A 25402-nucleotide genomic window follows, 5' to 3' on the forward strand; every position below is an offset into this window, starting at 1 on the left:
CACCCCGATCTGTCTGACTCCTGATAATAAATTCGTAACTGCTGTGCCATATAATAAAGTTCTGCAGGTGGTCAAATAAAGAAGTGATCGTTTCCTCCATAGGGTGGGAGGAGGGTGGCCTCAACTGGGGGTAGGATGTAGCAAAGGAAGTTTTGGTGATAAGGCAGAGTATCCCATGGATTAGACACTCATGATAGTTGACTGGATAGTTTGAACCCCATATTTTTTTTCTCACATAAATGAAGTCTTGAAGTAAGCTGTGGGTTGGCTGTTCTGTGTCATCAAGGACCCAGGCTCCTTCTATTTCTCTGTTCCACCCAATACCTCATGGCCTAATATGCCTGTTGCAGCTCCAGCTATCACATTCGTATTCCAGGCAGTTAAAAAAAAAAAGAATAGAAGGAAAAGAATAAATATATGATTCTCTCGATGCAAGAAAGGACTTTAAGGAGCTTTCTGGAAGCTGAACCTAAGAGCTTATCTTCATCTCATTGGCCAGCTCTGGTTATGAGGGAGGCTGCCTCCTGTGTCCTGGGCATATGTGAGTGGAGGACGAAAGTCCTGTCTTCAATGTGCTTCCAGTAGAGTAGTAAGCTGCCTCCAGTTTGAGGTGCTGGAGGAGATAGCAGCTGGGTAAAGAAAAAGCCACCTCCAAACTAGAACTTGCTTCTGGAGTGGACCCCGTAAGCTTGGATTGGATTGTTTTGGAGCTGTTTTGGATTGTTCAGCACGTTTATTTGGTGTTTAATTGGAGTGTAGAGTTGCAGTGATCAGGCTGCCCGAGGCGGCCCCTACCTGCCATCCCATCAGTCCCCCCCCCCGGAAATACAAGAACCACTCTTGAGTTCAAACTAGTTCAGCTCCCCAGCCTTCCGCCCTGCGGTGGAATCAGGACTGGAGCCACAGAGCCGGCTTTTCCCTGCAACCCAGAACTGAATCCTGGGCTGTGATTTACAGCCCAGAGTGGTGCTCACAAGCCCCAGGGTGGGCATGGGGTGTTCCATGCAGCTCACGGGCAAGTGTGAGACCTGGAAACCGTGGCCTACCTGGCACGGTCCTCCTGCCTCATCGCCTGCCTGCAGGCCCTGGGGCTGTGAGTTGGCTTTTTCCCTTCTCAGCTCGCAGGAGTGCAGACTGGCTAGTTGCCAGGAATATCAGGTTTGGAGAGCCCTTTAAAAATCACTGATGCTCTTGTGAGTTGCCGGAGTTGTTCTGGGACTCGTTCATAGGTCAGTCCTTGTTCATGGGAAGTCCTCTCTGCTGGGCTTTGGTTCTCTGGGTTCTGGAATGTTCTGTTTTCACTTTTTGGAAATCAGGTGGTCAGACTGTGGAAAGAAGCTTAGGGCTAAAATGGGGTGCGAGGGGTGTCATCAGTCCCCGCCCCCCCATGCCTCCATATTCTTGATCTGGAAACTTGGTTGCTGCCAGTTGGAGGCAGAACTGGGGAGAGCCCGCTTCTGTACTCCTGTGCTCTGTCTCTGTTCTGTAATTACCTCCAAGCAGATAGTATTGTAAAGAGGCTGGAGAGATGCTTTCATATGGCGTTAGAAAATCAAACAGCTATTAAAATACTAATTACAACCATTCATATGTACCATTAAAGCAGGTCCTGGAGAGCTTCTCCTTGGCAACACTATTAGATATTCTGTTCTTGAAATAGAAAGTCCATATTACTTTTTAATGAAAGTTCTAAATTCAGAGCTTCCCTAAATTCAGCCTTTTCCTTGAATTTAGTAGGTCTAGCCCTGGGCTCCTGAAATGAAGGCCAGGTGGGAAAGGGTGAGGACCAATGGGTCCTCGGTGGAAAGCAGGCAGGAGCTCAAGATGTTGGTAGACACTGGGACCCTGCAGGTCCCAGGTCAGTTACCTGCTGATGTCATTATATGTGTAAGCATTATTTTTAGCAGTGGCATCACTCCTAAAACCAGTTATACTGGATTTACTTTTAGGTTGGATGATGCAGGTGCTCTTTGGAAATGTCTTTTTCTCCCCACATCCCTTTTGTGCTAGAAGTACCCAGTTTAGGAGGAAAACAAAATGGCACCCACAGTCAAGGACAAGCAAATATTTGCTTGGGAAACAGAGGGCTGAGTGCCTTATTTGCTTTGAGGGTGCATCCCAGGGAATCCATACTCCTTGACTTTCTGAAGAGCCGTGTGGGACAGAAGCCCTCTCTGATCTGGGGGTTTTCATTCACTGGCAAACGAGATAGTGAGCTCTTCTTCCAGTCATGGATTGAAGATATCCAGTGAGGGTTGTGGGACTTATCTGAAGAGTAGGCTATAGATTGTAGAAGAATAATACGTTTTTATAATGTATTTTATAAATCTCAAAAATATTTAAGCATCTACTAAATTAGGCACCAGAAATACATTGGGGGAATGTCCCAGTTATCACCACTGAGTGATGCAGTGACATAAACATTACGTTCATGGATTCTGTAGGTCCAGAATTCAAAGAGAGTAAAGCAGGGATGGTTTATTTCTACTTCATGTTGTTCAAGGCCTGAGTGGAAGACTTGAAGGTTGGAAGACTAATGGGTCCCCAGCGTCCCTCCCCATGTGGCTTCACCATGTGGCCTGGGCTTCCTCACAGCATGGTCTCTGGTTCCATGGGTAAGCTTCCCAGAGATGGAAAGCTAGCCAGGAGCTGTGTCCCTTTTGTGATCTGGCCTCAGAAGTGACAAGAACCACCTTCCCCACATTCTATTGGTTGGAGTAGTGACAAGCCCCTACCCAGATTCAAAGAGAGGGAACACCTACCCCAGCTCTGGGGTGGGGTAGGGGAGGGGTGTCAGTAAAGTTGTTTGAAGAGCATATGGGATGTAGGTATATTTCAAAAAGTAAAGGAGAGACTTGGAATATGAGCAAGGAAGAAGAGGCTGTAAAGAATGGCAAAGCAGATTTTTAAAAAGGAAGAAAACTTTTAAAAATAAAGATGTAGGGGCGCCTGAGTGGCTCAGTGGGTTAAAGCCTCTGTCTTTGGCTTGGGTCCTGATCCCAGGGTCCTGGGATTGAGTCCTGCGTCGGGCTCTCTGCTCAGCAGGGAGCCTGCTTCCCCCTCTCTCTGCCTGCCTCTCTGCGTACTTGTGATCTCTGTCTGTCAAATAAAAAAAAAAAAATCTTTAAAAATGAAGATGTAGTCATCAGAATTAAAGTGTTTGAAGCTCCTTCTGTCTTTTTCAGAAGGAAAGTAAAGATGTTGATTAACCTGATTTATTAAGAACAGACACAGTCCCTGAGACTGCTTTAGCAAGGTCAGAACTGTTTTCATAATGATACATCATAATCCATAACAATGTTATTCTCCCTTCTCACTCATATTCTCTCACAAGTGTAGAGTTTTCTAGAGCCGACGTGACACGTGATGATGTCATCCTTCTGACAATTAACAGAATGTGTGCTTGCGTATTCCTGTGTTGTAGATTTCTCTCAATTTTGTTTCCTAATATGGAGACTATTGGTGTAACCCACATAAACAAAAGCAGTTGATGGTGGGAGGGGGGCTCGATAATTTCTGGAGGTGTCAAGATGTCCTGAGTCCCTAAAGTTTGAGTTGATCATTGTAGGAGAGGGGACAGAAGGAGAAGAGAACCAGTGAGACAGTCCCTGTGAAATAGCATTTCCTGAGCTCTGAGAAACAAGTGGCGGTGGATAGGTATTCTTCATTTTAAGATAATTCAAGATAGAAACTTTTAAATCTAGAGGACTGGGGTGCCTGGGTGGCTCAGTCAGTTAAACGTCCGCCTTTGGCTGAGGTCATGGTCCTGGGGTCCTGGGATTGAGCCCTGCATTGGGCTCTGTGCTCGGCAGAGAGTCTGCTTCTCCCTCTTCCTCAGCTGCTCCCCCTGCTTGTGCTTGCTCTCTCTCTCTCTCTCTCTCTGTCAAATGAATAAATAAAATCTTTAAAAATAAATAAGTAAATCTAGAAGACTGATGAAGAAAACTACTAATGTGTTGGTGTAAGGCAAGAACACAGATGGGGAGTTTCAGGACTGGGTCGTGGTCGTCCTGTGTTTTACCGACACCTACTGAACAACAACGGTATTACAACCCAGCTCTATGGACCAAAGTAGGAGCAAGAGTTAATACTGTCTTCAGACCAAAATGGACATAGAGGAGAGCAAATTCTGTCAGGCAGAGTATGACATTATGATAGGCTTAGGCAAAACAAATTCTTAGGCAAAACAGAGGACAACTAAAAAAAGACATAATGACAATTTCATTGCCTATGCACCCTCTTCCTCAGTTTGGTGGAAAATTAGTGGTTTCAACAGGGGGAGCCTAGAGTAGAGCCTAACGTCAGAATCACCTTGAAGCTTTTAAGAAGTAAATAGTTCTAAGGCTTTACAGACTCAGGGTCTCTGGGCCCAGACTTTTATAATTTTAAAAAGTTCTCCAGGGAGCATAGTCATGTCTACAATATCTGGTCCAGAAACTGTCCAGACCATGTTCGTGGCTCACGTCTTCTTGATTTCTGGGGTCCTGTCTGATTTCCCAGGTTGGGGATCTAGAGTCCTGTTTGCCTGATGCCTTGTCAGAGCAGCCCCCTAACCATGGCCACATGTCTCCTGCCAGCACTGCAAAGATCCAACTTCTGAGAACTTTGGGCTCTTCCAGCTACTTCGATCCCGGGCTTATTTCCATTTGCACCCCAGAACCATCAACAGGGAAGCACCTAGAATCGAGAGAACTACCAAAAAAACAAACAAACAACAAAAAAACCCACAACAAAACAGAACCACAACCCTCTGTGTGCCAAGGCTTAGCCTAACCCACCACTGACCTCTTTTCTCACAAGTTTTCAGCACCGTCTATGGGAGGATTTGTCTTCTTGTGTGAGAACCCTTCTCAAAACGGACAGAAGGAAAAAGGCTTTGCTTTACTGAAATTTGCACGGCCGGCCCTCCCTTTTGCAACCTGCCAGTTCTGGGCTGTCTCATGATACCTCTGTGGCATTGTCAACAAAGACCCAGCCCCAGGACAAGGAGCTTCCACGCCCACAGAAGAACAGCGTGTGGGTGAGGCCTGGCTAGGGAAGGGAAAATTCTTAATAACCAGTGGGGTGTGAAAGGGGTGGGGGCCAACTGAGCTTAGAGCCCAGGCGGAGTGAAGTGATGCCAAGCGCTTTGCCCTATCCAAGGTAATGAAAGTGATCTGTAAGTGGTGTTTTTTTTTTTCCCTTTTAAATGACAGAGCAGGACTGGCTGAGGAATAGGATTTGACCAATTTAACCATAAATGTAGGCGAAGCTTGTTTATGCTGCAAAGATAAAGCAACAAATGGGAGACAGGGTGGGCTCTGGCCTTCCACTGCCTTTGGAAGCTGTTCCCTTTCTCTGGGCAAATTCCCTGAAGTCTGAGACCCTCAGCATGACAGAGAAGTGTGTCTAGAGAGACTGTGTCGTGTCTACAAATTGGCCCCCGGGAGATGGAGGGGAGTGTCCTCCTGCGCTAGGTGGTACTTGGGGTCAGGGAGACGTTGGGAGAGCTATGGCCAATAACGGGGTCCCTCCAGCCCTGGTGTGGAATGTTCCATTCTGGTGCACTATTCTTGGCTATTCTCCAGAGACCTGTGTCCAGGGGCCAGAGACAGACTGACTGAAACTCGTTCGGTGTTAGCAATGGCAGCTCGAGCGCAGCCGTCCTCTGCTGGTTTCCACCGTTTACAGCTCTGCATGTGTTTCTTTCCATGCAAGCAAGGGACCCCTGGTTCCCTCCCCACCACTCAGCTCCCTGCCTGCCGTCGTGGCCACATGGTCTATCAGGCCACATGGTCTATCAGGCCTCCTGTCCTTAGGGGCCACAACCATCAGCATGGTGATGGGTGCCCGGGGGTGCACTTCTGGACTCCTACCTTGGTCCCATGGGGACTGGATTTTGGACAGGTGTTAAGGAAGCCTCCCGAGCCAGGCTGGGAAGTGTCTGCTGAGCAGATTCCCATCCTCCCGGGGTGGCTGTGTCAGCGACACACCAAAGGAGAGAGGCTTCGGTGTGGAAAGTGTGTGAGCCTTGGACAGGGCCACAGGTGGCCTGGAATGGTTTGGCCCCTTGTTTCCAAGGCCCCAGCTGATGTCCCCATTGTGCAGTGGGAAGCAGCAAAGGGCCAGCTTTCCCCAGTTCCTGGAGCACCAGCCGGTGTCCCGCGGCCAGCCGTGGTGCGGGCTGGGAGGCAGCATTCTGGGGAGGCTGCCCAGAAGGCATGGCTGGCCCTGCCTTGGAGGCTGTGCCCACGGGAGCGTGTGGCTGTCACTCCCATGAACAGCAGTATTCGCACTCCCAGTGCTGTACCTAGCACACAGCAAATGCTCTGCTTATGAAAGCCACTCAGAGCGTGTGACTTGTCTGGGGTCGCCCAGGTAGTGAGTGGGGTGGCCAGGATTGAGCTGCTGCCCGTCTCACGCCCCAGCCCTCCTACCCTGTGGTCTGGCCACCTTTCCCCAGGGCCTCCACAGGCCTCTTAGGAAGGCAGGCAGGATAGACGGTTAGTAGCCCCCATTTCACAGCCCAGGAAACTGAGGCCAAGTGATTTGTCGCAGATCACTGAGCTTATACATGGCCAGTACTGAGCCTCAGACCTTGCTCTTTTGATCACCCGCCCGCTATCGGCCAGCTCAGGCTGCCGGAACAAAATGACATGGGCTTACTGGCTTAGACAACGGGATTTATTTTCTCACAGTTCTCGGGGCTGGGAGTCTGAGGTCAGGGTACTGACAGGATGGATTTCTGGCGAGAACTCTTTTCCTGGCTTGCAGATGGCTGCCTTCTTGTTGTGTCCTCATAGGCCCTTTGCTCTGTGTGCACGGAGAGGGGGAGAGCAATCTCTGTGTCTCTTTATCTTCTCCTAAGGACACCAGCCCTCTAATGAGGGCCCTACCTTATAATCGGGTCTAACTGTTATTTCCATAAAGGCCCGATCTCCAAATATAGTTGCACTGAGGGTTAGGACTTGAACGTGGGAATTTTTTTTTGGTGGGGAGGTAAAACTCAGCCCACAATATATACCCTGAGCCCCCTTCACTGTTTTGGGCCCCCCAGGCCATAGCAGGAGACAGCTGCTACTACACATCATGGAAATCATTTTGGAGGGATTGTGCAGGAGCCTGGAAATGGGGCTGGGGCAATCCAAGAAGGCTTCCTGGAGGAGGGATGCGCACACACATATGTTGGACTTGGGTAGCACGTGTGCTCAGGGAGAATCTGGCCCATTTCAGTCCACCCCATATGCCGTCCCTCCTAGTAATTGAGATGAGCTGTGGCTGTTTTCCAGGAGCTGCTTTCTCTCTGCGGCTGTGGTAAGAGGGGACCCTCTGGTTCCTCCTTGGCCCAGCAAGGGAGCCATAGCTTAATGCAGCCATTCAGGTAGGAGGCCCTGCTGGTCTTTAATGTGGAAGGGAATGGGGGAACGGACTTCCAGGCAGGGAGGGGCCTAGGCAGGCCAAAGCAGAGCTGAGGACCCGGGCGGCCCTCCTGTAGCAGAGAGACATGTGCAGAGCAGGGTGGCCGCACGTGGTGGCTGCGCGTGGTGGCTAGCCCCGCTGCCGTGGCCCCGCTGCCAGGGAGGCCGGTCTTTCCATCAAGATGGACTGTGATAGGACAGGATTGTGTGGACAGGTCCTTGCTGTCGATTTTCTTGCCTTCCTCACCTTGTATCTGTCCCCCTCTTTTAGACTCACGTGCCAGATTCAGCTGGGGGAAGGGAGTGCTCACTGCCAGGTTTAGAAAATTTAAGTTTCTGCAGTGTCTTTGTTTCTGGAATGAGGACAGTGTTCCCAGGGCAGAGGTTTGGGTTCATGCACCAAGTCCAGAAGAGACGTGGGTTCCAGGCAGGGTTGCAAGGAGGCGGGGGAGATTGGAGAGGCTGGGGGAGGCTGGAGGAAGCTGGGGGAGAACGGCGGGTTGGGGGAGGCTGGAGAGGCTAGGGGAGGTTGGGAGAGACTGGGGGAGGAGGCTGAGAGAGGTTGGGGAGGCTGGGGGGCGGGGCTGCTCTTGTGGTGGAACTTGCTGTTTCTCCACAGTGCCCGGGCCTCCGCCTAAGAAGTCTGTGAGCCCATCCACTTGAGGGGTGCAGAACCTATCTTTGGCCTCTCTTGTGTCTGTCCCTCAGCCTGGCTCACCTGGGCCCCTGGTGGGCTCCAAAGGTGTTCGGTAAGTTGCTCTTCGGAGTGTAAACCCCAGCCTCAAGGAGAAGGAGAAGCCCCTCTTGTAGTTGCATGCTGAAGGACTTCAAGTGGTTGCAGCCAGCTAGTTACGAGAATATTTACCCTCCCGGCATCTCCCATCCCTGTCTTCTTCCTCTGCACCTGGCCCAGAGCCCTTTGCTTGGGGTCATCCTCTGTTCCCTGTTCCCAGGCCCTGTGTCACTCTGAGTCTCCCCTCCTCCCTGGTGGAGGTCCTGAGGGTTTCTGAGCCTGGGGCTCGCCTATTTCTCTGCTGGGAAACTGTGGCTTCCTCTTAAGGGAAGAGCCAATTGCTGCCTTCCCTCCAGTTCCCGAGGGTGAGCCTCTCCACTGCCACTTTATGACCTTGGGCAAGTCCCTTAGACTGGCTGTTCTAGAGGGAAGTGCTCTCCACCCCACAGGGTAGCATTAAGTGAGAGAAGGGAGTCTTAAAGCATCTGGCTCCTAGTAGATGCCAAATACATGTGCACTTACTACAGTAGGCATGTGCCGATGCCCGGGTGGGTGCATGTGGGCAGATGACCCCACATGTTTGTCAGTGGATGGTCTTTGCTGCTCTCTGACTGCCTAGATGGAGAGGCCTCATCTTCATCATGATCAAAGTCATTCCCGTATTCAGCAAACCCTGGTCGCCGTTCATTCATCCTCCCGTTTCCGAGAACCTGCCTCGCACCAGGCCTTGCTCTGGGGAGCACGGCCCTGAACCCAACGAGCAGGGCTTGGGCTCCATTTCCGGGCAGAAGGTGGGGAGGGAAGTAAGTCATCAAGCGATCTTACCCCGGGCAGATTTCGAAGATCCCCTGCGTTGAGTGCCTCGGAGGGGCAGTGAGAGGAGCCCAGACAAGGGGCCCATGCTGGTGCCCAGCCCTGGGTGAGGCTCAGAGGGGGTTCCGACTGGAAAGGCGGCTCCTGGAAGTGTGGGTCCCAGCTGTAGGCCGCCCCGACTCTGTGCTCTGTGACCACTGGAGGCAGTGATACTAAAGAACGAAATCCATATTTAAAGACAGAAACGTCAGTTCTCGGGAAGCCCTTGGTTGCCCTGTATACAGTCTGGTGTTCAGCCACTTACACAGAGCCTGGGATCAGAGCCTGCATGGGCTTCTGTCCCTCGGGAGCTCATAGCTCACCCACCTTCCCAGCCCTCCTAAGTAAACGCAGTATCGGCCCAGGGGCTAGTGTGGTCAGCTCGGGATTGCCCCTCGCCTGTGCCCTTTGGGGACCCTAGAGACACACGAGTCTGATGTGGCCACAGCACATGCATCTTGGGAAAACAAATGTGGTTCTCAGTGTGCTCCCTTGAGTTCCTGGAACCAGAGTGTTTATTTTATGTAATATACAGCAAAACCAGTTCTGTTGACTTCAGAACCTTCCAGCATCCGAACTGTAATTCTTACTAAAATATTCTTTCAATGTGGATGACCCAGGATTTTGTAGGGGAGGAAAACTGAATTGTGTTCAACAGGGAGGAATAACATTCTGCCTTTCGAGTCACCATCTTTATTTTTTTTTAAGATTTTTTTATTTATTTGACAGACAGAGATCACAAGTAGGCAGAGAGGCAGGCAGAGAGAGAGAGAGGAGGAAGCAGGCTCCCCACTGAGCAGAGAGCCGGATGTGGGACTCGATCCCAGGACTCTGGGATCATGACCTGAGCCGAAGGCAGAGGCTTTAACCGACTGAGCCACCCAGGCGCCCCTCGAGTCACCATCTTCAGAAAAGATCACAAGCTTTTTGAGACGTGGGTGCTGTTACTCTATCAGGAAATAGTCCTCTCTCTGCTTACGAGTAGGGGCGGTCAGAGGAGCCCGGGGCCCTTAGAGCCATGTTACAGCCACCTGGTTCGCACGGGGGGAGTCGGGTGGGTGCGTTGTGTTTGAAGCGACACATTGGTCTCCCGCTCTGTGGCAAAGGAGCATGTGAAATGGCGCCTGATTTATTAGACAAGGCTGGAGGGTGAGCAGCAGTTCTGGTTAACCCTTTCAGTGGCAGGGTATGCTCACACTCTTTCCTGGTTGGGCAGCGAAGAGGTTGGGTGCAGGGGATTAGGGCGGGAGCATCCAGCAGCTGCCCCTTATGATAACGGTGGCTGGACAGTATTTACTGAGGGCCTAGCCCGTGCCAGGTTCCATTCTAAGTGCCTTGATGGAGGCATACCTAGGAGGTAGGTCATTTTACCATGATCTCCATTTGAGGACCAAGAAAATGCGTCTCAGAAAAGGTCGGACAGCGGGTACATGGTTGGTTGGATCGAGTACAGGTTTGGCTGCTGTACCAAAGATGCAGACTAAGCTGGTATAAACGAGGAAGAAGCTTATTTCCCTCTCCTGGAACAGGGCATGGGTAGGGCTCTAGGGCAGCAATGGAACTTCTGTGTGACCATTCCTTTCCAGTCTCCTCTGTCCCTCAGGGGTTGCCCTCTCCCTCCTGGTCCCAGATGGTAGCCCACTATGTCTGCTTTCTAGGCACGGCTGGCTGTAGGAAGGGGGACACTGAAGGAAAAAGCACGTACCTTTTCCCTTTAAGGGCATAATCCAGAACTAACTTGGAGCCATGATTTCTGGGCACATTCCTTTGCAAGTTTGGTCATCGAGCCACATCTAGCGGCAAAGGTGGCTAAGAGATGAGTTCATCCTTCTGCCTGTCACCCCTCTGCTGCTTCTCATCCTGGAGGACTTCTGGGTTAGCTCCAAGGGAAAGAGCTGAGAGCTAGACCAGCTTCTTGGGTGCTTGGGATGCTAGGTATTTCTGGTGATCTCTTGATCCTCTGGCCTAACACAGCCCGGGCACCAAGTAGCTGCTCAGTCAATCAGTCTTAAAGGAAGGGTGAGAGAGGGGGGTCCTGGCTTATCAGATCCAGCCCAGCTAATGTGCTGCACAAATATGGCTGTAAAGATAAGGGTACTGGAGACTTCTGTGGCCAACCACCAGAAGGCAGCCGGGTCCAGAAGGATTCCCTTTGAGGGTAGAGCTCTGCAGCTGTTTTGGTCTGGACTAGTGCTACAGGGTATCCTGTTGGCTTAACCCCAACCATGAATGACGTCTGTGAGCTGTGCTTCCATTGGCAATGTGATTCTGAACCCCTTTTGGAAGGAACTGGATTCTTTCCTCGTTGTGGGTCCCTTGGGCTATGCAGCATACATTCCTGATTGGGTTCTAACGACGCGTGGGTCTGGTTGTCTGCCGCTGGCCCCCATGCAGCCCCTGTCTGCAAGGAAGGGTCTCTGCCTTCCTCCTGTGATGCTCTGGTTACCTCCTGGCCCTGACTCAGAGCAAAATGCAGTCCCAGCCTGGCCTGTCAAAGCCCAGGTCCCCCCAGTAAGACGTCCTCAAAGGCGTTCTGGTCCAGCGTGCTGAACAGGAGCTGTTGTGAGTTCCCCGTCCCTTTTACCGGTTACGTTTTCTGAACAAAGCTGCTTTTCCACGCAGGTGCTCAGAATGAAAAATAAGTAAGCATTGGTTGGAGGTTCCAGTGTGGAATTTTTCTATCATCTGAACATTGTTCTTGGCAAGGAGCAATTTAAAACAAACAGCTATTGTGGGTTACATTTTCAGACCATGTAGAAATAGGGGAGTTCTCTGATCATCCCAATCATTTTTTTTTTTTTTTCTTTTCTGTTCCCGGCTATCTGTCTTGTGCTGAGTAGCTGAGGAGGATACCTCTGAGGCTTAGCGTCGGATAAATATTTGTCGAAATGTCTACTACGAGCTAGGAGCCAAAGGGAAGAGAAAAAGCATTAACAGAGGGCTGTGCTCCAGGCTGAGCTGGAACTTGGGCAGTCTAGACAGCTACAAGATATGTGGGGCTCTTAAGAAAGAAAGAAGGAATGACGGGACCAAAGAAAAGCATGTGCCTTTGGGGCCTGCGTGCTTTGGTTCTGTATTTGGATGGCTGAGAAAGCTTTAGTTTAAAATAAGTGGGTTTTGGCAAGAGGTAGTACGGCACACTGGCAAACTGATTGTGTCCTTCTACTTAGATAAAGATGAAAACGCGTGAGGTCTTTTGCTTTTTTTCTTCTTGACAATTAAAAGCGTCTACTTGGCTGCACGCGGAGACACGGCCCCTGACGATCTGCCTGAGGCCCCCGTGCAGCCTCGCCTCCAGGTCTCCAGGCTGACGGAAGCAGCTATACTTCACGGTGCTCAAAGTGCCACGTCCCAGGAGGGAGTTTTGAGAGGCTTGACTGGGTCTCTCTCTGTGCCAGACCTGGAGGTGGGCTCTTGGTGGGGGTCTTTGAGTTTTACTAGAGGACTTTGGCTCCCTGTTGACACTACTATTCCAGGGCCTGCGAGCAACCGAGGCAGCCGAGCAAGTCCTGGGGTGATGAATAAGTTGAGACCCTTTCCCCACCCGGGCCTCCGTTTCCCCATCTGGGAGGGGAGGGTGTCGGACTGGCTTTTCTTCAGGTTTTCTGCTGGGTCTCAGAGCATGCTCTATGACGTGTCCGTTCTCCAGCTGTGATTCTACCGCATGGTGAAGGGGGGGGCGATGTCACTGCTGGAAAGGGGCTCCATTTCCCATGGGCAGACCCATTCATGGACTTGACACAGCACAGGGAAGAATTTGGAAACAAGGATGTGAGCGTATTGCCAAGAGCAAGCGAATGGGCAGGTTAGGTCGCTAATGGATTCTACCCATTCGCTCGTCCAACGTCACCGTGCGCTAGCTGCACACCAGGCTCCGCGCTTGGCGCTGGGGTTCTTGGGGAACCGGGTGGCCTGGGCCCTGTCTGCTCCGGGTTGGGTCCTGCCCTGCTTGGGGTTCTGTCCTGTTGGCTGAAGGACTTGCCTCCATGTAGGTCCGCGCCCAGGAATGTGCTGTGAAATGCAGTTCCAACCCCCTGTTAAAAGCCAAGCATTTACTTCTAGACACCGAGGACTTTAAGACTTCTATCTCCAAGGAGCAAAGGATTTGTTTTGACAAAAGAAGTGTAAACAGGATCCTAGTGAATGACTTTTCTCATGGCTGCTCCTGCTTTAATCAGTCGTATATTTATTGGTGACCTCATAGTGTCCACACTGTCCCAGACTCTGCAGAGGGTGCAGAGGGGGCAGCAGTGGAGAAAGAATTTACAGCTCGACTGAGGAGCCAAGGCCAAGTCTGAGGACAGCAGCCAGAGGAATGAGACAGCACAGAAGTTACGTGATCACAGGTGTCCCACAGGCGTCAGAGCTGCAGGAGCTCAGAGCCAGGGAGGGGACAGCACACTTGGGTCAGGTGTTCTGGAGGAGGAGGGGGTTGGGGGGAGAGAGGGCATTCCAAATAATTCTCCTGCGCTGGCCCAGCCTGCGGAGTGTAACTGTCCAGCCGATCACCAGCCACTGAGTTGTCACGGCTTTTCCAGTCCTTGGTATGTGGCTAGAGTTCCCAGATACGGTGTACACAGCAGCCCTGGGCCCACAGAAGTGGAATGACCACCGGTCATGGCGATGTCTATGTTACAAGGGTGCGCCCTCCCCCGTGGGCTCCCAGAGGTCGCCAAATGGTGTCACCGGTGAGATGTCGTCCACCTCTCAGGGTCCCAGGTCCTTACCTGCTGCTGCTCTGGGTCCCTAGAAACTCAAAGTTCCAGAACAGTTGTTCTAGTATCAGAATGAGCTGAGTTCAGATCCTATCTCTGTCATTTGCTGCTCTGAAGGCCTCATCCTTCTCAGTGCCTCATTGTTTGGCTTCATCTGAAAACAGGCTGATCATAGCAGCCTTTTCATAGGCCTATTCTGAGGCCTGCAGGAGACAAGCATGTAAAGTGTCTAGCAGGGGGCCTGGTATACAGCAAGCGCCCCATTCATGTTAGCTCTTACTGTTTCTATGATTATCACTATACATCAGGTGGCAAAGTGGGAAAGCCACTGTCTGGCCCGAAGGTCATTTCTTTCTGAAAACAAGCTCTGCCCAATACTATAAAAAAATCCATATTTAAAATCCAGACACCCCTGACCTATAACTCAGCTGAGCCAAGCCTGAATTGAGACTCTAGCTTTCGCTGTGTTTGTTTCTGCAGAAGCAACATGCCTCTCCCATCTCTTGTCTGCAACACGGGCATTGGGGGAACTCTGTGCGCCCACAAAACATGCTGTTTCCCCCACCGTAGACCCTCTTGGGTCTGGGGCTGACTTAGGCAAAGACGGCTTGGTGGGAGTTGTTGACATGGTCTCTTGTTTCATTACCAAAAACCCGGATCAGTTTCTAGCGGCCCAAGGCCTCCCAGCTCTGTTCCTTGGGGAAACAGTTTGGGTGGGTCAGGTGGCTGGTATTCTAGGATCATGAGGAAGCAGCTGGGGGGAAACAGAGGTTTACCTGAGAGATAAGTCCAGAAGCAGAGAATATCTGTCACCTAACATTTGTCCTCTGTATCCCAAGAAGGAGGACCAGGGAGCAGGTCTTACGGAAGGACAGGTCTGGCCTCAAATTAAGAATGGACTCTTGGGGCACCTGGGTGGCTCAGTGGATTAAGCCGCTGCCTTCGGCTCAGGTCATGATCTCAGGGTCCTGGGATCGAGACCCGCATCGGGCTCTCTGCTCAGCGGGGAGCCTGCTTCCCCCTCTCTCTCTGCCTGTCTCTCTGCCTACTTGTGATCTCTCTCTCTGTCAAATAAATAAACAAAAAAATCTAAAAAAAAAAAAAGAATGGACTCTTAACGTGATGCTGGTCAAGAGTGCTGGACGCTTGACAAGTGCAGTGCTTCCGGTCCCCAGGAGGGCGCCGACTAAGGTTGGCAGAGTCCCTGCTGGGGCTCCCTGGAGCTGGGGTCTTCAGACCCTGAGACATCTGGACCTTCGGGAGATCGTCAGTTGCCTTCACCTTCCCGGACATTCATTTCTCAAGTGCCTTTGGCCAGCACAGCTGTGAGCCTCACTGGGCCCTGGCCTATGGCCCAGGAAGAAGCGGGGCCGCCTCTCTGCACGGAGGCTGCTGTTTCCCTTGGCGTGTGCTGGCCCTGCCACTTCCTGGCCCCGCCCTCCTGCAGCTCTTGCTTCATTAGCTCATAGCTCCAGGTGAAGCCAGTCCCTGGGGCCCTGGATGGCCCAGCCGCCGCCCTCACCTCCCAGGCCACGGCAGCTCACAGTAGGGCTGGGTCAGGCATTGCTACCCAGGGGTAAACTGGAAGAGCCCTCTAGAGAGACTGAGATGCAGAGACGGGGACTAACAACCCCAGGGCCTCCCAGCAGACTGTGGCAGGCTGCTACAGAAGCCAGGGCTTCCTGAAAGCCAGGGCTCCTGGCCCTCAGACATCACCCTTCCTGGGCCTTCTAGAAATACTACCTTTAAGCTCATGCTTGCTCTATTCCTGCTCTGGTCACAGTGCAGATGTGGGTAGGAAGGCAGCTTTGTGGGCTGAAGGACTCTAAGGGTTATATATTCTACTCGGAGCTCTGATGTTGGAGAAAGACCCAAGCCTGTGGTGTCTCCACCCCACCAGGCTCCTCACAATTTCCCTGGAGAACTACCAAGTTGGGAGGTGGGACATTGAAGCTCCTGTCATTCATTGGGCTCATTCTGGAAAAGGGGAAACTAAGGTCCAGGGACAATGATGGGTCTGAGGTCATGCAGGGATCAGAGGAGGAGCTGGAGGTAAAGTCCAGTCCCCTGGCTCCATTCCCATGGCCCTGGCCGAGCTTTCTGGAAAGCAGCAAGTCAGGCAGGGCCCCACATTCAGGCTCACCTCACGTCTGGGGGCTTTGGACCCACCTCGGCTTCCCCTCTAAGTGCAGCACACAGCCTGGCCAACGTCACCTCGGGCCCAGGCACCGCAAGCCCCTTTGTTTCCTTTGGACTGAAGCCCCGCTAGGAACGACTCTATCATCCGGTGACACAGGGAGACCTTCATTTGTGGCAGATTCAGCGCTGGGGGTGTGTCAAGGGAGTGTGGGCCTCAGACTTCTCCCCCGTGGGAAGCCAGTGGCCTCCACATGAAATTGATTCATTCATTCGCTTGTTCCATCATTGGTTCATTACTATTACACCTGCGCCCTGCTCCGGCCAGGCTCTGACCCGGGGGCTGGGGATGAAAGGTGAGCTAGAGTGTGAACGAACACAGAGCTGGAATCACCCTGGGAGCTTTAACACCCCGGACACCATCTCCAGAGATCTAATGCAGCTGGCCTGGGTGTTTCAGTTTCTAAAACTGCCTGTATCTGTATGGAAATGTCTTTTCAAGGAGAAAAAAGCTTGTAGAAAGACTGTGACTGTAGAATATAGTGTCCTCAGGACAGTTGTGAGCAGAGTGGAGCGAGGGAGGGCATTGGGTCACCAAGAAGGGAGAGCACCATTGACAGAGCTGTCCCAGTGGCTAGTACCACTGCAGGCCTGGTCCCAGCTCTCCAGAAGGTTCCATCACAGGCCACTCAGGGTGAACACAGAGTGCTGAGCACCTGGCTTATGACCCAGGCCCCGCACCCAAACAGGGGTCATGTCTGGTGGCTCAGTGGTTTTGCAGCTGTGTTTTTTTTTTAAAGATTTTATTTATTTATTTGTCACAGAGAGAGATCACAAGTAGGCAGAGAGGGAGGCTGGGGGGGGGGGTGTGAAGCAGGCTCAGTGCTGAGCAGAGAGTCCGATGCAGGCCTCGATCCCAGGACCCTGAGATCATGACCTGAGCTGAAGGCAGAGGCTTAACCCACTGAGCCACCCAGGAGCCCCTGCAGCTGTGTTTTTAGAACAGTTGCGTTCCCCCCATTTGTGAAAATATTGAGAATCTAGAGAAATAGAAAGGACCAGAGGCCACACGTTGGTGTGTCTCCTTCCTGCCTGGCCTTTTCCAGAGCCCACACTGCTGATGGAGCAGGTGCCCTTCTGCTGACCTCTCGGTTGTCACGCTCACCTACCTGGTGCTGGCATGGAAGGAAGGCTTCCGATCCCAGGGCGCTGGGCTTGCAGTGTCGGAGAGGGCGCAGAGTGCAGGGGTCCGGGCCTCTCATCTGCAAATGGTGGGTAAAAGAGCCAGGCCTGGAACTGGCTTCCCTCTGGGCCCCCAACTCATCCCAGCTACTGCCTGCAGTTCCTCTGTCTGCCTGGGTCCACTGAGGCCACCGGCTCCTCCACTTACCCACCCAATTCTTAGTTTCATTACCACTGCAAGGGAATATCTAAATGGTTTGCTTTTCTTGGCCTTGAGGATGAGGGAGAGGTCACTGCCTGACTCTGGGGCCCCATTATTGCCCAGAGGGCCCTGCGGTGACAGAATATGCTCTGTGTGCTGTCCAGCTCAGCCCGCACCCCGCTCCTTCCCAGACTCTCAGTAAAACTCGAGACCAGAATGAGGGGGACAAAAGGCACAGGAAGATGGGGCTTGGCTTGGGTGTGTTTGTGTAATGTGCCATATGTCATTTTCTTTTCACATGAAAACATCTCTCTTGAAGCACTAGGAGCCCACTCAGCTGTTGCTAACCAAATACCAAATGTTTCCCTTCTCCTCCCTTGCTCCTTCCAAGAGGTGGGCTGTGAAGAATTGCCGTTATCCGTGATGCTATCTTGCCTTTCAAACGTCAGAGAGCTTTTTCCTTAGAGCAAACACTTGATTGTTTTTTCCAGCTTTGGCAGGAATTTTTAAGAGAAAGCTGTTTTCAAATCACTTTTCTGTTTATTGTTTTAGACCTGGAGTACAGCAAAGTGAAGGGCTCATGGGCCCTGCCTAATCCAGTCTCCTCACATCTGTTTTGCTAAATTGCCTTAGGACCTATCAGCCCCTCCCCACCCCTCAAAAAAAAAAACAAAACGAAAACCAAAAAAAAAAAAAAAGAACAACAGCAACAACTGACCCCTGATACGTTGGAAAAACAATGTTAAATTAAATAAAATGAAAATGAAACAGCACAAACTAATATAAACCTCCAGTTGGTAGAAAGATGGTTCCAGAAATTGCTTTTGGACCCCCCCCACCCCCCATGTACAATAAACATGTGGTTTCATTTCCAAGGGCTCCGGTGTGAGCCGTGTTAGCGTTTCCATTTCCTCAGGAAGCCGCCTTTCTTGCTCTTACTTCTGCAAAGGAACGTGCATTTTCATTGGCCCCAGTTCAAGGAGTGCCTGGGGCAACAATGAAATCAGTCCCAAGCAGGTTCCAGTCAGCGACACCCCCCCCCCAAGCCACGACTTCTCCTTGCTCCCCATCCGCAAGCAGGGGACTGATGCCAACTCTCCCAGCCCGGGGAGGGGGTGGCGGCCTCGCTCACTTGGGTTTGTGGCCTTCTGAGGGGAGCCACACTGTCCTCGCCGCCTGTGTTCTGGCCTTCGGTTGGGAAAATCTGGTTGCCGTCCAAGCGTCCGCATACCACAGCTCTTAATTAAGAAAGTATGTTCCCATTTCATGTCACTCGAAAAGAATGAAAACAGTGACAGCATTTATTTCTCTTCACTATCGGTAACATTCCTGTTTCTGAGTCCACCGGGGGTTGGGAGTCATGAAGGAGTTGACTGGGTTGTGAGAGTCTAACCTCAGCCATGTGCTGTGGGGACATGTGGCTTCTCTGTGAGAGGGAGACTCCCGGGGAGGCAGAGGAGGCCGGCAGAGCCCCGGCCCCTGCCCGATCCGAGCTGGGAGGCCGTGGCTCCACCACAGGAGGGGCAGCTTTTGCCTTCTTTGGTGATGTGGAGTCAAGTCCCCTTTCACTAGCTACCTCCCATTTTCTTCCTGAACCTTCGGAGAAGGTGAAGCCACCAGTTCTTGCATCTTCTAGAGGAGCTAAGATCGGGCCTAGGGGCTACAGCTTACGTGGGGCCTGCTGAGCGCTGAGACCGGGCCGGCGCACTCCTGTGGTGCTCATCCATGGCGGCCTCGCCCGGAGTGCCCGCCTGCGGGAGACGAGAGGAGGCCGGGCCCCTGAACAGGCGCCTTGCCCAAGACTATGGGACAAATTAGTCCACTCTGGCTGCTATAACAGAATACCACAGACTGGGTATTTTAAACAATGAACACGTATTTCTCACAGTTCCGGATGCTGGGAGTCCAAAATCAAGGTCCTGGCAGATTTGCCGTCTGGTGAAAGCCTGCCTTCTGCTTCATAAATGACCATCTTCTCGCTGTGTCCTCTCTTGGCAGAAGGGGTGAGGGAGCAATCAGGAATCTCCTCTATAAGGCCATGAATCCCACTCATGAGCGCTCTACCCCCGTGACCTAATCACCCCCAAAGGCCCCGCCTTCAGTGACCATCACAGGGGGGATTAGGTTTCTGTGTGTGAATTTGGGGAGACACAAACATTTAGTCTATAGCGGGTATCCTTTCCATTAGACCTGAGGTAGTGGTGCCACGACTGGCTTCTTAGGAGAACAGGCTGGGAGACAAGGAGAGGCTCTCGGCACAGCACCCAACACCATGAGGTGGTAGCGGTGAGGAGGGGGCCCTTGTCTTGTAACTTGGTGTCATGCCCGACTGTGTGGGGTGACATTGAAAGTGACTTGGCTGTGCCTAGACCTTCAGGACATGCTTGTAGCATCCTATGTGCACATGCCTGCGTGCTTGCCTGTGTATTCCCAGGCAGTTACGTTCATTACCAAGTACATTTATTCGCTGACGCCCTCAGTTAACACTACACTCTGATTCCTGTCCCTTCTTGCCTCACCTCCCATCCCCAAGCAACTATCACTTTCTGTTTATTTTTTTAAGCCGTTCCCTTTTTAAAAAATTATTGTAAGAACATTTAACAGGGGATCTACCCTTTTAAAATTTTAAAGGCACAATACACTATCGTTAACTACAGGCATGACATGGTACAGCAGAGCTCTAGAATTTAATCATCTTGTGGGACTAAAACTTTATACCCATCAAGCAACCTGTCCCCATTGCCCCATCCCCTAACCCCTGGCAATCACCATTTTACCCTTGTTTCTAAGAGTTTGTGTATTTTAGATACCTCATAGAAGTGGGATCATGAAGCATTTGTCCTTCCGAGGTGGGCTTAATTTGCTTAGCACCTTGAGGTCCTTTCATGTTGTCATGTACGGCAGGATTTCCTTCCTTTTTAAGGCTGAATAATATTCCATGGAATGTTTATGCCACATTTTAAAAAAATCATCTACTGGTCCATGAACATTTAGATTGTTTCCACATCTTGGCCATTGTGACAAGTGTCGCAATGAGCATGGAGTGAGTGCAGGTATCTCTGAAATCTTGGTTTCCATTCTTTTGGATAAATATCTAAAAGTGGTAATGCTGGATCCTCTGGTCATTCTATTTATAATTTTTTGAGGAAACTTTGAATACTTTAAGCCATCGTTGAAGGTCTACTCACTTGCTCCTTGTGGTGGTCACAGACCTAGCCCTGAATTCTTGCCCTAAACACACTTTCCGCCATGCTTGGCCATGCCCTCCTGGCCTTCCTGGCTTCTCACATGGGGACTTGCCTTCTCACTGTAGCTTCTCCTCCCCCCCCCCAACTTCTGGCCCCATTTCTCAGGCTTTGACCTTCTCCTCCTTCTTCCCCAGTACTCGGCCTCTGCTCGCATTGCTCTCAGCAAGGTGTCAACTCCCATTCCATGCTCCAGGGTGCTTTCCCATGGGTACCACCTCTGCCATGGGCCCACCATCACCAGAACATTCTGTGCCGTCTATGCTGAGACATCTTCCTGACCATTCCCAGCAGGCCTGCCTGATGCAATTTGGTTTCATGTCCATGAAACTAGCCCTGTCTGTGAACATGCCTCCTTCCTGTCTTGACTACTAAGCAGACTGCTTAGGACAACGACAAAGTGTGTGGTGCCTTGTCTGCTCTAAGGGATGCTCATAACAAGGCCCAAAACACAGTGCCCATTAAGGGTTCAGCAAGCATCTGCCAATTTGCTAAAGGGATTATCTCCTGGGAAAAAATGGTTCTGTCGGAAAACATGGCTGGAATTCAGTTCAGTGTTAGAGGAAAGTGTGGCGATCCTGCCTTCCTGTTCATGGGCATGCTGAGGAGGTGTCAAACCCTTGAAGACACCAATGACATATGTGGTTTTCTTAAAATCAGTTCATTCCAGCTCATCACCAAAGCAGGATTCCTACCAAAGGGACTGTGCCCTCCCTATCCATACATCAATGGCTCCCCAACCAATGACCTCCTCTTGTCATGTCTTGGGCTCTCTGCTCTCCACCCCATTGTCATCCACCTTTCTGTGGACTACTTGAATCACATGTGCTCGAAAATCAGTAATCCCTGATGGGACACTGAATCCATCCAGTCTCCTTGGCCTTGGAGCCCGGCTATTTCCCGGGCCCAGGCTGCCTTTGCAACGTGTTATCTCCCACTATGCTCCTGTGTGCATGGTGAACCCAACCCCTCCTTGGGGCACTCTTCCTTTTGATCAAAAGCACGGCTCAGTGTCCTACAGCTTATGAGGGACTTCATAGACCCTTCCCCATTTCCAGTCACCTTTGTCTAAATATGCTTCAGTTTGCCATGTCCACTAGACCTCTATACCTCTATTACCATGGCCAACGACAGACGTCACATCACAAAGGCCACACCCCATTCTTGGTCCTAACTGACCACACCAGCTGTTAACTCTAAGCCTCTTACTGGATCATTAACCTGCCAGTAAATATAAGGTGTGCTTCCTCCCACTCATACAGACCCGCCTCCCCCCGCCCCAGGTGATGAATTCAAGAAGAGAGTCTTAAAGTTGAAGAAATCTTCTTATATCAAAAATCAGGAGACCTCAGGAGACAGTTTGTTAAATGATAGACCCAGAAAAGTAAAATAATTACATGATTGGTGGATCCTTTGGGATAGAGGAGTCTGATTCCCCTCATAACTTATATAATGACAGCTTCTTTCTGGCTTGGAGGGAAGGGCCAATGAAGCACGTAGCCCAAAGCAGGGTTCTCATGTTCTAGAAGAGTTGGAGAGAGAGAGAGAGAGAGAGAGAGAGAGTGTGTGTGTGTGTGTGTGTGTGTGTGTGTGTGGACAGTGTATGCATGGCTGTGTGCATAACATCCCAGGGTTCTCCTGGCCCCAGAGAGAGAGAGAGAGAGAGGTTCAGAGACAGAGACAAAGCTTGGCCCTTCTTTCCGAGATGGCCCTCCCCACCACACCCAACAGATCACACTTCAGAGAGGGATGTGGGTGGGGCCCTGCAAGCTGGATTTAAATGGTAGGAAGGCTTTTGTAGAAACCAAGAAGAGAGGGTCCGCTCTGAAGATGTATGGGGAACTTCCCCAAGCTTCCAACTTGTGTCATCTCACTGTGTAGAAGCGACGCACACCTTGCGTTTGCACATGGCAATGTGCATCTCCTCCCGTCACCCTGATCAACTTCCAGATTCCTAGTCTCCCTTCTGTGCCCTCGTTCTTCATTTTTAAAGGAACTGCAGACGTCGCACTCTGGTTTTGTTGGCGGCGGTGATGATGCTTCTTCAGAAGATAGGCCCATTTATCTTTATATAAGCCCGGAAAAAAAGAATCCAAAGAGATGATTACTGACTCTTTTATCTCTTTCTTGGGCTTCCAGTGAGTGGCTTTCTTGCCTGGGATCCTCTGTACAGCTGGGAGAGGCGCGGAACTGAGGTGCTGACAGCTTGTGTTGGAATCACGTGGTGTTTACTGTGCTGTGAGTTTATAACGGCCTTGTTTCCATACTGACAGCAAATGCCATATGGAGAGAAAAAAAATCCTGTCAGATGAACCCTTAAGGAATCACAAGATGGTACATGAAATCTCTTAATCGCTTTTGGAAATGGGGAGGGGCCCATTGCTCACATCACATTAGCCGGGTGGGTCTGTCTGCCATAATTGAATAAAACTGGAGGTCGACTCTGGGTCGACCACAGTACTTCCGTTCTGTGTGCCGGGGAGGGTCAGCTGATTGGGAAAGCGTGAGGAAGTTTGTTTTCCTCACTGGGGGGGGGGGGGGGGGGGGAAGATCAGGTCGCGTGGGAGGCAGTGAGAACGCAGGCTCGGTCTACGGCATCACGCTCACAGGTGCGGGCTACAGACCTGTCACCCTCTCGGCTCCCCCCTCCCAGATTCCCCGCTGTGGCTGACGGTAACACTCATCTGACTTGACATTTTGTTACTGTCACTTGGGATCTTGTCTGCTCACCCACACACTCTGCCCTTTCCAGCGGAATCCAAGCTCCCCGAGGGCTGGCACTGCAGCCCGTTCCCCGCCGCCCCACCCATGCTGGCCCACGCTGAGGTGGGTTCAAGGTCGGCCGGAACGGCTCTCTGGGAACCGTCTGCACCGGGAAAGGTCACCGAGTTAAGGCAACAGTCCAGACCGCTCGGGGAGCGGAGCAAGAAGGGAACCCGAAGGCCGTTCTCCGCGTTGACCAAAGTGTCCGTTCACGAGAGGATGAGAGATGTGTGGGTGCCATCTTACACACGTGGTGCTTAGGCCTGGTGAATCCCACAAAAAGTGGCCGCCCTCAGGCCGTTCGCCCATGAGAGGAGAAGCAGGCTGCAGATCTCTCCAGCCTGGACGCCTCGTCACTTGCGGTCCGAGTTGCCGTGGACACGAGCCCAAGCCAGCGGGCTCCCCACTCTGTCGGGGAAATGAAAGGGCCGGCACCAGGCTGGCCTCGCTGAGGCGGGCTCCAGGGGCTCCTGCGATGTCGCAGCGCCGGGTTTCCTTCCGCGTTCATTCTCGCCTTCCCGTTTCTTTCTCTGTGCGCTCTCACTGCCTAGCGGGAAACACAGCGGTGGCAGCACTTGGCTGACTGATCCTAACACTTCGCCATCCCAGGGAAGAACAGGAATCTCTCCTTAAACTTCTAGAAGACTCCGACCCACTCAGGTCACGTGCCTTGAACCTATCATGGTGGCCTGGACACAGAAGGGGGCTCTGATTGGCTGGGGGCCAAGTCACATGTCTGTTTCTGAACCTATCACTGTGATAAAAATAGGGACTTCTGATTGGCTAGGGCTGAATCATGTGCCCATCCTCACCCTATCCTATGGCTGGGAGATGAAGACTCTGGTTGGCTAGAACTGGGTCACATGCCCATCGTGTGTCACCGTTAGAGCGTAGGGCTGGGTTTTTATGGTCGCGGGGAACAGAGATTTCCTTGAAGGAATGGAGATGGAGACCAAGAGACCCACCAACTCCATGATCGCACGTGGTGTTTAGTAAGCATTTTCTGTATGTTAGGTTCTGTTCTGAATCTTTTCTATGCATTGTCTTATTTAATCCTCAGGATAGTCCTAGGAGGTAGGTATGATTAGTGTCCCCAGTTTACAGATGAGACTGAGGGATGTAGGTGTTAAGTCAGATGCCTCAGGACACACAGGCGCACAGTGAGGCTGGCATTTGAACCCAGGCACTTAGCTCCAGAGCCCATGCTCACAGCCACCACCCTCCCTACAAGTCGCAGCTTTACCTGCTGTGGATAAACTTTTCAGGTGCGGAAGTGAGTGCACGTGATGGTTGTGGTCCTATCTCCTTGTTGTGTTCCTTGTCTTCAGAGAAACCTCCTCTCCGGGGATGATTGTCCTTGTTCCTCCTCTGCACTGGGCGAGGATATCGTCGTTCCTTTCGTTTGGGTGTCTCTTCTGAGGTCTAACTCACCCTCTTCCCGGTTTGCCCACGAGGACGGCTGACTTTGTAGAGCAGCTACACAATCCAAGGTCCAGCGATGAGTGCTGGAGAGGGTCCGAGGTAGCATGACTCAGTCAGTCCATTGAGCTGTGGGACACTGAATCCATGGTAATAGAGGTATTGAGCATCTTTCTGGCCAGAGAAACCTCCTGTAGAGGCTTTAGCATCACCCCCCTCCCCCCATCTTACTTCCAACAGGCACCTTTATTGTCCAGAGGAAGACTGAGGCCCAGAGAGAGCAAGTGAGTGCCTGAAGTCACATAGCAAGTCATTGGCCAGCACCTGGTCTCCAAGCCTCCAGGCTTGCAGTCTCACGCTGCGTTTCCCCTTTGGAGCTCTCTTGGCTGCTGTGTGGCTGAGGGCTGGTCACTTCTTGTTTCCATGCCTCTAGCTGCTCAGCTGGAAAATGCAGGGTTTTCATAATTTGAAGTTCTTTGAATTACAAGTAATTTTTAAATCTTTTCAAACTGCCCTAAACAAAGCTCATAAATAAACTTTTCAGATGTGGTTTGAGCTGCAGGCACAACTTGATCCAGAGATTCGTGACACCGCGAGGATAGCAACTTTACTTTTCGTCATTTTCCCAGCCCTGACCCCCTGTGTGTGTGAGCCTTGTCATCATGGCAGCTTCCCTTGCAGTATCAAGGGCACTGCAGCTGACCTTGGTCTCACACCCACGCGCCCCAGCCCTCAGAGGAAGAGAGAGCATTTCTGCT

At 51.5% G+C, this 25402-nt stretch overlaps 1 protein-coding gene across 2 annotated transcripts in view; it reads left to right on the forward strand.

The window, feature by feature from the left end:
- Positions 1-25402, forward strand: part of GRK5 (G protein-coupled receptor kinase 5) — a 207053-nt gene that overhangs the window by 119414 nt on the left and 62237 nt on the right. The window lies entirely within an intron of this gene.

Source organism: Meles meles, chromosome 13 (genome assembly GCF_922984935.1).
Source record: "Meles meles chromosome 13, mMelMel3.1 paternal haplotype, whole genome shotgun sequence".
Classification (NCBI taxonomy): Eukaryota; Metazoa; Chordata; class Mammalia; order Carnivora; family Mustelidae; genus Meles; species Meles meles.